This window comes from Cyanistes caeruleus, chromosome 3, assembly GCF_971803275.1.
Source record: "Cyanistes caeruleus chromosome 3, bCyaCae1.hap1.1, whole genome shotgun sequence".
Taxonomy (NCBI): domain Eukaryota; kingdom Metazoa; phylum Chordata; class Aves; order Passeriformes; family Paridae; genus Cyanistes; species Cyanistes caeruleus.
The window spans coordinates 46,664,779-46,675,642 of record NC_141703.1 but is presented as its reverse complement, the minus strand read 5'-3'; the positions used below and the strand labels follow the sequence as shown (position 1 = coordinate 46,675,642).

The following is a 10,864-nucleotide window of genomic DNA, read 5'->3' as shown; positions in this document are numbered from 1 at the left end:
AAATACTTTAGTATTTTTTTGGAAAGAGTATATTTTATTTGAGAAATAATTCAAGAAAGACTGATCCAATTCACATCCATTATTATAATGTTTGCCGGAACTAAAACTATTTTTTTAAACATAGTGATACTTTTTGAAAAGTATTTTAAAATTTAGAGTCTAAAGAAACAAAATTTGATGGTAAAAGACATAGTTTGTAAGGTTAAAGGAAATAGAATTATAAAATTCATCTCAAGATTTACATTCAAAATCAAATTCTCAAAATAAATGTAACAAGAGACTTCATTTTTTTTAATGCTTCAATATGACTAATAGCTTTGGAATTTATATATTTGATCAATATTTACAGGTAGCAGAAAAATAAATTAACAGATTTACAGACAAGGCAGTATATCAGCAAATTTAAAAACATAAATCACTCTATAAATAATATTTCCAATTCTGTAAATCATATCATAAGCCATCTATCTCCAGGCTCCTCAGAAATTATGAATATTTGAATTTATAGAATATTAGATTTGTGTTTACTTTTTCAAATGTTTAAGTGCAGATCCAACAATCAAAAAATATTTTCAAAATCTTTTTTTAAATATGATTATATGTATATGATTATAGCAGGCAACAATTTTTCCTGTTCTTTTTTTGTTGTACATATAGCAGAAAGAAAGCTTCCTGCTTTCATTATTACTCTCAATTCTACTTGGCTTTGATTTTCCTATTTCCATCTCCCATATTCAGGCAATATTTCAGTATTCCTTCTGGGTAACCTCTCTTCATTTACACTTCCTGCATATTACTTTTTTATTACTTTTTTTATTTAAGTGTCCACTATTCAACCAATTTGGAGTCATGTTGCACCAGTCTGACCTTCTGAATATGACATTTTGGATCATTCTTGTGCCTGAAGAAGTTTGTCAAGAATCTCTCCTTGACATCTTTACTCTTCAGGTCAGTTTCAGATAGGAAACTCATTCCTTTACAAAATGAAACCTGTTTCCTTGAGGTCCACTTTTGCAAGTCCAATTTTCTATTTTTTATTTAACTGACTTCTCTGAATAGCTAAAACAACACCATTTTTTATTGCTGCAGTCAAGTCTGTCATGAACCTTAATATCTCCAATATTATTTTTCTTAATAATTTAATCAAATTCTTAATCAGCAATGTCAAATTATTGTCCTTAACATCTTCTAGAAATCTTCAGGATTATTTATATTTCTTTCAAGGAAATGCTGTGGTGAGAAAGTTTTTTTCTTGAGAATCAGGGCTTGTGACCATCTTTTCTCTATCACTGCCTACTCCTTTCCTCCCCACTGCTTTGTTATCTCCAGAGGTTGTCCTCAGCCCCTTTAGTGAGGCAGCTCTTGGCACAGTGTGTTTTGGGGAGACCATGGTTAGTATATAGCAATTTTTCTTGTCTGCTTCTTTCATTCTCATCTTCTGATACAGCACAGGCTTTTTTCAGGCTGGAGTACATTGAGGAATATTCATCTGCTCAGGCATGGAGTCCTCCATAAGCCCCACTGTGGATATCTGTTCCACTATGGAGCAACACCTCCTCTTCTTCTGACCTTTTTTTTCTTGTCCCCTCTTCTACTGTCTATCTGACTTTTACTTTTTTCTCTTTAGTAAACATATATTACCTGAGACATCACCACCTTGGCTGCTGGTTGGAGCCTTGTCCTCTGTCATGTTGGTTGAAACCATCTGAAACCATCCATGTCTGGCTCAGGGCAGGCCTGGCTGCCACTCACAGAGGCCCCTGCAGCTCCTCTGCCAGTGCCTGGGCACCTGCACCCAGTGCATCAGCAAAATCTGACTGTCTGAGTCAATGTCACAATAATAGCTACCAATGTCTCTTGGAGCTCAGGTAAAGGTTTTGGGCTCAAAACTGATAAGTGAATAGAAATGGAAAAAATAAAATGTACTGCTGGTACATAAAGTACCAGTACAGTCTTGCTCATAAAGATGACTTTTGAGAAATGCTGGAACTTGTCAGATAGACAAACTTAAAAATCAAAAATCAAAAATAAAAAATTAAAAATAAAAATAAAAATTTAAAATTTAAAACTAAAAATCAAAAATCAAAAATCAAAAATCAAAAATCAAAAATTAAAATTGAAAATTGAAAATTAAAAATTAAAAACTAAAAATAAAAAAAAAATTAAAAATAAAAATTATAATTAGAAATTAGAAAATTAAAATTTAAAATAATTAAAAAATTATTAAAAAGAAACCAAACCAAAGAGTTAAAACTAAATAAAATTAGATACTTGTGGGTTTTCTAGCCACATTATTTTCACAGATTTCTAAGTCAAAGTGAAAATAATTGTGTAAATACACATAAAACAAAATTATTAATATTAGTGACCATGTAGCACAGTTTAGCAGAAAATTTGCTAGACTGTACATTTGCCACTTTGAAATTCATCTTATGAACATATATGCCCTCTTCTCAGCATTCTGGTTATTTTTATGTTTTCTTGAGAGGAAATAAACCTTGAGGAAAAATGTACAACAGATTGCCTGATCAGCTGTGGAAACATACAGTGAAGGAAAATAATGTGCTGGTCCAGAGGTACAGAATTTGATGAAACCACTGTTCTCCAAACTCCAAACACATTCCTTTGGCTTTGAGGACACCTCTCAGGTTTTTATGATATAGGAATTTCATATTTTATGTGGAACACAGTGAAGACAGAATTCTTCCATTAACCCATTATAAACCAGTGGGTTATAATTATAAGAGGGATATAAACAAGCAAAAAAACCTACAAAGATTCTTTTGGTTCTTTTAACCACATTTTTTTTTTATTTGATAGAAAAACATACTGACATCCTCTTGAGAACCTAGCAGCTGTAAATTTCAAAAGTAAATGGAAAGGGAGAAAAATTATAGAACTAAGAGCTGTCTGTTCTTCTTTAAAATATTTTTGAGGAGAAGAAAACAAAGCAAAAAACCAAAACAACCTTGTAGGATATAAATTTGTTTCACTTGAAAGGACTTGCCTTGTGTTTGAACTCGAGGGCAGAAGACAGCCTCAGGGTGAAAATGAAAACATCATGCCATATGATGTGCACAAATTAATGAAAAAATATATATATTATAGGAATTCAAGATTTATAAACCCAGTGGTTTTTTCTTTTCTTTTTTCCTCCAAAATCATAACTCCTTTACTTTAGTTTTAATATCTATTCTTTAGATAATAAAAATATTACAAAAATGAGAAAAAATATTTTCCATATTTCCCTTTCTCTCTTTTTTTCTTGTTTCTAACCGGCTATATTCTGTGTGATTTTGGTAAAGTAAAAAACTTGGAAAATACATATATGAAAGAAAGGAAATAAAATAAATGTTATAAAAACATAAAATTAAGTTATACTAAGGACTGAGGATATAAATTCTGTCAATGGAATAAGAAATTACAAGAGCTGGGATTTGAAATTACTCTCCCAAATCACATTTTCTTCCTTACTTTTAGGTGATCAAAAGTTCCAAGAAAAGCACAGTGAAGGGGCTGACTCCACCCACTTATTTAATGAATTTCCCTTTGTTCTTCCAAGTTTTTTTATGACTGTCTCCAAAGTATATTTTGCTAAAGGCTCTTCACAGGCAGAAAACAGTTAGTTTAATGCTAACAAAGCATTAGCTCTGTGCCTCATGAGTAAAGAAAATTCAGAGATGCTTATATTATCAGCTTCAGAATTTCATCCATTTTGCTTTATACTGGTTGTAATCAATTTTTTTGTTGTTGTTTACAGCCTAAACCCTGGCTGTGCATTTTAAACCATTTTACCCAGGATAACATTGAAAGCATTGTCTTGTCTTTATTATACCTGCATGACATGTGACACAAAGGGTTCCAGATGGTAGAATCTGCCCTACTGCCCTTACAGCACCTTCTTAAAGTGTCTTTAACACTTCCTTTGTGCATACCCATCACGTTTACTCTATTATTCCACTACACAGATGTACATTAGCCCAATAGCTAAATGCAAAGTTTGGAACCCTGAACCTCTCTTTTCTCACTAGGCCAATTCTGATGTCTTTGTCCTGACTATAGGCTTTCAGGCTGTTCACCTTCTTGTCCTTGGTTCGAGGACTGCTCTGGCCTAACCATTTCATAAACAGCATTGCAAATAAACATACTCCCTACCGGAGAATACAAGATACAGAGAATACAATAATACAGAGAATGCAAGCACAGAGGTTTCAAAATGAGAGGATTGTATGGTTTCAGTCTCCCTTTTCAGAAATACGACCAGATCTGACATAAACCTGCCTAAGCATCATTATAAACAAGTAGCTTCCCTGTGCAACAAAGTTTATGAGAAAAAAAGCATAGAACTGATATCTACATAGGTAGGATTAAATTAAGAATAATTAGATACTTCAGAGGAGATAAAAGGGAAGTAGGGAGCAACACACAGGCAGGAACAAAAGAAAATTCTCTAAGGAAGATGTGTAAGCAAATTTAATTATCTGATATTTCCTGTGGGCTAAGACCTAGTACCTGTGCTGTTACATGAGCTTAGTTTTACATCTGTGGATTTCCAGGTTCGTAGGAAAATGTCAGACCTGTGCTGCAGGGATAGTTATGCTTCTGTAATATGAGTTATATTAAATAATGTCTTAGAGAAAGGGCATTATTCATTATGATCCCAGCAGAAAGCCACTTAGACTTTTAAAGTTATCATTTATAATGCTGTTCGTTAGAGCTAACACTGCAGTAATACAGAAAGTCTTGTGCCCCTTTAGATGATGAAAGCCCAGGGCAGTGTAGCATTAAACAGGACTCCTTGTACAGTACATCATGCCGACCCTGTCCCTAACAGAGCTACTCCCCTTTCAGTCATTCAAGTTATGATAGGGTTTTCCTGCAAGGAAAAAACTCTTTTGTCCTCTCTACAGTTGAAAGAGAAATGTTGTTTTTATGAGAATGTCTTTCTGAACACTTAGCTAAGGCAGGTGGCATAATCACCAGTAACAAGTGTGAGCTGCCTGTTGGTTGCTGTTAGCTGGCTGAGGTTATTGGGCAGAAATGGGTTTTGTGATGCACAACACAGAATTGAAGTCCAAGCTGTACATTCAACACAGCACAGGCTTGAGCCTGCTCAGGCTTACTCTCTTGGGAATCACTATCTCCTAACATACAATATTCTTCCACTCAGAACCACTACCAGGATCAAGGAAAAGCAGAGTTCTATTAACACCTTGGCAGTAGGTCTCCACTTGTTGATATTCTTGATGAAGGCAAACAATGAATGTAAAAGAGAGGTGAATTTCTGTTGGTTCATCCCTGTCTTCCAACAGCAGTTTGATTTCTCGGCCAGAAGAATTTTTTTGTCTGGCAAATTTAACAGCTGCATCTGCTGCTAGACATTATTTGATTTGCAATCTGTAAGTTACAATCAGATTGTTAAAATGTTATTTTTTCCAGAGAGATAAAAAATATCTGATTTGTCAACCCAACTCAGTTAAACATTGTGTCAAAATAAACCCCAAGATGATTTGCTCCTACAAAGTGTAGTTCTTGAGCACAGCAACCATGAAATGACAGTTTTCAATACTCAGTGAAGTAAGGAGAGACATTAACAAAACCTGTAACCTGGGCTTTCAGAGGTCAGACTTTGGCCTGTGCAGGTCATTAACTCAGATAGTCTCTTGGGAAACAGCCTTTAAAAACAAAGAGGCCCAGGAAGGCTGGATATACTTTAAGAAAGAAATCTTGACGACACAGGAGTAGGCTGTCCTAATCTGCTGAAAAATGGGCCTGGATGAACAGGGAGATTTCACAGGAGCTCAGGGGAAAAGAGAGGTTATGTCACTTCTGAAAAAGGAGCAGACAATCAGAGAGTATTTAAGGATGTTATTAGGTCATGCAGAAAGAAATTTAGAGAGGTGAAAGTTCAATTATAACTTAATCTGGCCACTTCTGGAAATGACAATTATATTCACATAAGATGAGGAAAAGCCGGAGGTACTTAACACCTTGTTTGTCTCAGTCTTCTACAGTAAGACTGGTTATCCTCAGGAAAGCTAGTTTCCTGAGCTGGGAGATTGACTCGATCTTCTTGAGTGTGGCCCGGCTAGCTCAGTGATGAGGTTTCTCTTCACTCGAGTTTTGAGCCAGCATATGTTTGTGAGATTCACTGATTTTCTTCAAGAATTCAAATCTATAGAGCAAGTAAAGAAATCAGGGGGGTACTCTCTCTCTGGTTTGCATTCCACAGTTTATTTCTGTGAAGGGGAATCCAAGGGACGAGAGACAAAGGATTTGGGGTCTGGGGGGTCTCTTTTAACAGGGTTTCTCGGAGGGAGGGAACATCAGAGAGAGAACCAATTATTTTTCTCAGTTAGTACATCTTACAAACTTTCTACAAATCAAGGTTACACACACCAAGATAAGAAATAACAGACACCAACTTCTTCAAATGCCCACAAAGGTGTAGGAGTATTCTCCACAGAGGGGCAGAGGAGGAGAGACGGGGGGAGGCTGGTTTCCTGGCAACACAGGTGGGAAAGAAAGGGAAGGGAAGGTAAGCCTGGCCTCTCAGTTTCCATAGCTCAGAGGCATTCTGGGACAGGAAAAACAGAGTTACAAACTTCCGTGTTGGAAAGAAGGGTTCTCTTCTCTCAACCCCGTGCTTTCCTGGGCTAAAGAAACTTCAAGCAGCTGGAAATGCCAGCGGGGTCCTCTCTTTACTCTATCCGGCCTCTCGCCGTGGGGCTGAGGAGAGAAACTTCAGTAACCATGGTAACTTGACACCAGGTAAACAGGAGAAAGAGAAGCTGGGGGTGGGGGGAGAATCACAACTAAAAGATGGGAAAAGATACATTTAAGGCTATCAACTACAACAGGAGATAGGGGTAGGGAGCAGAATGGATCTTCTGCAATCCAGGAGGATGCAGTTAGTGACCTGCTGAGCCTCTTTAATGCTCACCAGTCTATAAGACCAGATGTGTTTCATCCTAGAGTGACGGGGAAGTTGGTGGATGAGCTTGTTAAGCCACTCTCCATCATTTATTATCAGTCCTGGTTAACTGGTGATGTTCCAGATGACTGAAGGTTGGCCAGTGTGACATCCACCCATGAGAAGGGTCAGAAGGAGAATCTGGGGGAACACAGACTGGTCAGCATGGCTGGTGTGCCTATAAAGATCATGGAACAGATCATCTTGTGCATGATCGCAGGGAACATACAGGACAACCAAGGGATCAGGCCCAGCCAGCAGAGGTTTAGTAAGGGCTGGTCACACCTGACCAACCTTATCTCCCTTTATGACCAGATGACCTGTCTAGTAGATAAGGGAAAGGCTGTGGATGTTGTCTACCTGTACTTCAGCAAACCTTTGGCACCCACATTTTCCTGGAGAAGCTGACAGCCCTGAGCTTGGACAGGAGCATTCTTTGCTGGGTTAAGAACTGGCTGGACGGCAGTGCCCAGAGAGTGGTGATGAATGGTGCTGCATCTAGTTGGCAGCCAGTCACTAGTGGATCAGTGTTGGGGCCAATCCTGTTTAATATCTTTATTGATAATCTGAATGAGGGGATGGAGTCTACCATTAGTAAATTCATGGATGACACTAAGTTGGGTCAGGATGTTGATCTTCTGGAGGTTTGGGATGCTCTCAAGAGGGACCTGGACAGACTGGATCAACTGGATGAGATAAAACAGCATGAAGTTCAACAAGACCAACTTCTGTGTCCTATACTTTGACCACAGTAGTAGGGGGTGCCACAGGCTGGGGACAGAGAGGCTGGAAAGTGGCCCAGGAGAAATGGACCTGGAAGTGCTGGTGGACAGCCAGCTGGACATGAGATAGGAGTGTGTTCAGGTGGCCAAGAAGTCCAGTGGCCTGTATCAAGAATAATGTGACCAGAAGAACCAGGAAGATATTCTTCCCCTGAACTCAGCACTGCGGAAGCCACACCTCGAGTGCTGTGTTCAGCTTTGGGCCCTCAGTTCAGGAAGGACACTGAAGTGCTGTAGTTAGTCCAGAGAAGGGAAACAAAGCTCTTGTAGGGTCTGGAGTGCAAGTCCCATGAGGAGAGGCTAAGAGAGCTGGAGTTGTTTAGCCTGGAGAAAAATAGGCTCGGGGAAGACCTTATCAGTCTCTACGATTACCTGAAAGGGGGTTGTAGCCAGCTGGGGTCAGCCTCGTAATGTGATAGAATCAGAGGACATAGTCTTAATCTATGCCAGAGGAGGCTTAGGTTGGACATTAGGAAGAAATTCCACACAGAAAAAGTGATTAAATATTGGAATGAGTTACCCAGGGAGGTGGAGTCACTGTCTCTCGTGGCATTTAAGGAAAGACTGGACATGACAAAAATATGGTCTATTTTGCATGGGCGTGTTGAATCATGGGTTTGATCTGATCCAGATAATTGATCTTGTGATTTCTTTTTACTAAGAAGATAACCTCTTCTATTAATCACTTCTTTATAGTCTCGCAATTGCAAATTTAGCTGTTCTGGGGACAGGTAGATCATGTAATTAGCAAATCAATCCTTGAATTATAGTCAATTGAAAATAGAATAGATTGAAAATGCCTTGCTTGTATGCAGAAAAAGATGGATTAAAATGGAAGATTCCTACTTAACATATAAACACATATGCTCACATAAACAGTGTATATAAAGATACAACATTTGTATTAGTTCTTCCTACCATATCTATTTTATCTATTCAGGACTTTATAAGTGTAAATTTAGGTATAATAATCATAACTCATGTGTTTTCTTGAGGAGTTAACTTATGGCTACCATCAAATTTTTTGATTCCCTTTTTTTAATATAGGATAGTTGACATGGCCTTCTTGGACAGAACTTTCACTTGATTGTATTAACATATGTTTCATTGAATAATCACTTTCTAATTATTCAATTCCTTGTCAGTAAGCTGTCCTCCTTGTTATTTGTTACTTTACTGATCTTTCTTTCCTATAAGAAAATGCTGAGAGAACTATGACTGTTCGGCCTCCAGACATAAAGGCTTAGGGGGGATATCATCTATGTCTATAAATACCTGAGAGGAGTGTGAAAAGAGAATAAAGACATTATTTTTTTCAGTCTTTTCTCAGTGGATGAACACAACCTGTAATGCAGCAAGATCCTTCTGAACAACAGGAAGCACAGGTTTTTTCTCACGGTGACTGAGCAGGCTTCTGTCAGGACCTGTGAACATATGGGGTGAGGAGCCCATGCAGGAACAGATATCCTGATAGGACTTGTGAGCCCATGGGAGATCCACACTAGAGCAATCTCTTTCTAAAGGATTGTATCCCTTAGAAAAGTATCAGAGAACCATAAAATATCTTGAATTGAAGGCACTCACAAGGATCACTGGGTCCAGCCCTGCACAGAACAACCTCAAGGATAACACCTTGTTCCTGAGACCATTGCCCAAAAGCTTTTTGAACTCTGGCAGGTTTGGTGATGTGATGGCTTCCCTGGGTTCCAGTGCTCAGCTGCGCTCCTGGGGAGGAACCTACTTCTAATATTGAACCTAAATGTTCCCTGACACACTTTCAGGGCCTGTGGGCATTCCCACAGGTCCTATCAATGGTCAGAGAGAATGGATCAGTGTCTTCCCCTCTGCCTCCCCTTGTGAGGAAGCCTGGTACATGATGAGGCCTGCTACAATGAGAAAGACATTGAAGCTGCAGTGAGTCCAGAGAAAGACAGCGAAGTTTGTGGATGGGCTGGAGCACACATTTTATGAGGAGCTGTAGAGGGAGCTGGGTGGAGGGGGGTTGCTCCTTTTGGAGAAAGAGGCCCAGAGGAGACCTTATAGTTCTCTACCATCTGATATGATTTTTTTGTTGGTTTAGTATCTTTTAACATTTGCTGAAACTTCAGCTTTACTCTTGACATAGTGGGGTATGGAAGCATAAAAAGAATCTTATCTAAGATCTTAACTAAATGACTTTTTAGGTTGACAGAAGATGTTATATCTGCTGAACTGTAATAAATGAACAATAATAAACAGTCTTGACTGGAAAGGTTTTGTCCATGAGTCTCAAGATATATGTTGTAGGGACTATGGCAAGATGAAGGATTTAGGCTCCTAATTGTCACTTGAATTTTTCTCTTCAAGGTGCTTTTTAAGTCAATATACTTTAAAAAAAACTCCTTGAGTTTGGTGGCAAAAAATCCCAAACCTAAAAAAACCAAACACAAACCCCCCAAATAAAAAACTTTTCCTTAATAATAATTGAGGGAAACTATCACCATTATTTAGGGAAAAAAAATAAATACAATTTTCAACTTTTGTATTACTAAGCTTTCTGTTAAAATAGATACTGCATTTTAATAACCGTATTTCTGAAATCTCATCAAGTACTTGCATTCCCTTGTGATGGTGACTGATATAGGCTGTTATTTTTCAGGAAAGTATTTTCCAAAAGGAAAATTTCCTAGTGTCTTGCTTTTAAAGAAAATGAAAGGGATATTTTATAATATTAGAGGAAAAAAGAATCCTACTGTACCTAGGGCAACAATGAATATAGCAAAGCATAAAGTATTCACAGAGCTTTCTTGTACTAACAAGGAAAAAAATTGTTATATCTTCAGGGTGTTATTATGTCACAGTGAAATTCTTTCAACAGAATATGAAGTCCGTTATAGAAGGAATTAAATTTAAGTTTTACATGTATGAATGATAAACGCAGAGAACTTTGCCTATAGTATTAATTTTAAACTTCATGGAGCAAACAAGCTACTATACAGTTTATCTTCCTTTTAAGAAGCTAGATGTTGCAAAGCACAATGAAATTATTTTATACTTCCAAATGTTTTCCAGATTTGCTTCTAAATGTTTTTTGCTTATTTCTTTGTTTACAAAAATGGAAATCAAACCA

The 10,864-nt window shown here is 37.6% G+C and overlaps 1 long non-coding RNA gene across 1 annotated transcript; it reads left to right on the top strand.

The window, feature by feature from the left end:
- The first annotated feature begins 6,611 nt into the window (after positions 1 to 6,611).
- LOC147654130 (uncharacterized) lies at positions 6,612 to 10,463 on the top strand. Its single transcript, XR_015285459.1, has 2 exons — positions 6,612 to 6,771; positions 9,075 to 10,463. It is a non-coding gene; the product is annotated as an uncharacterized LOC147654130 (long non-coding RNA).
- The last annotated feature ends 401 nt before the right edge of the window (positions 10,464 to 10,864 follow it).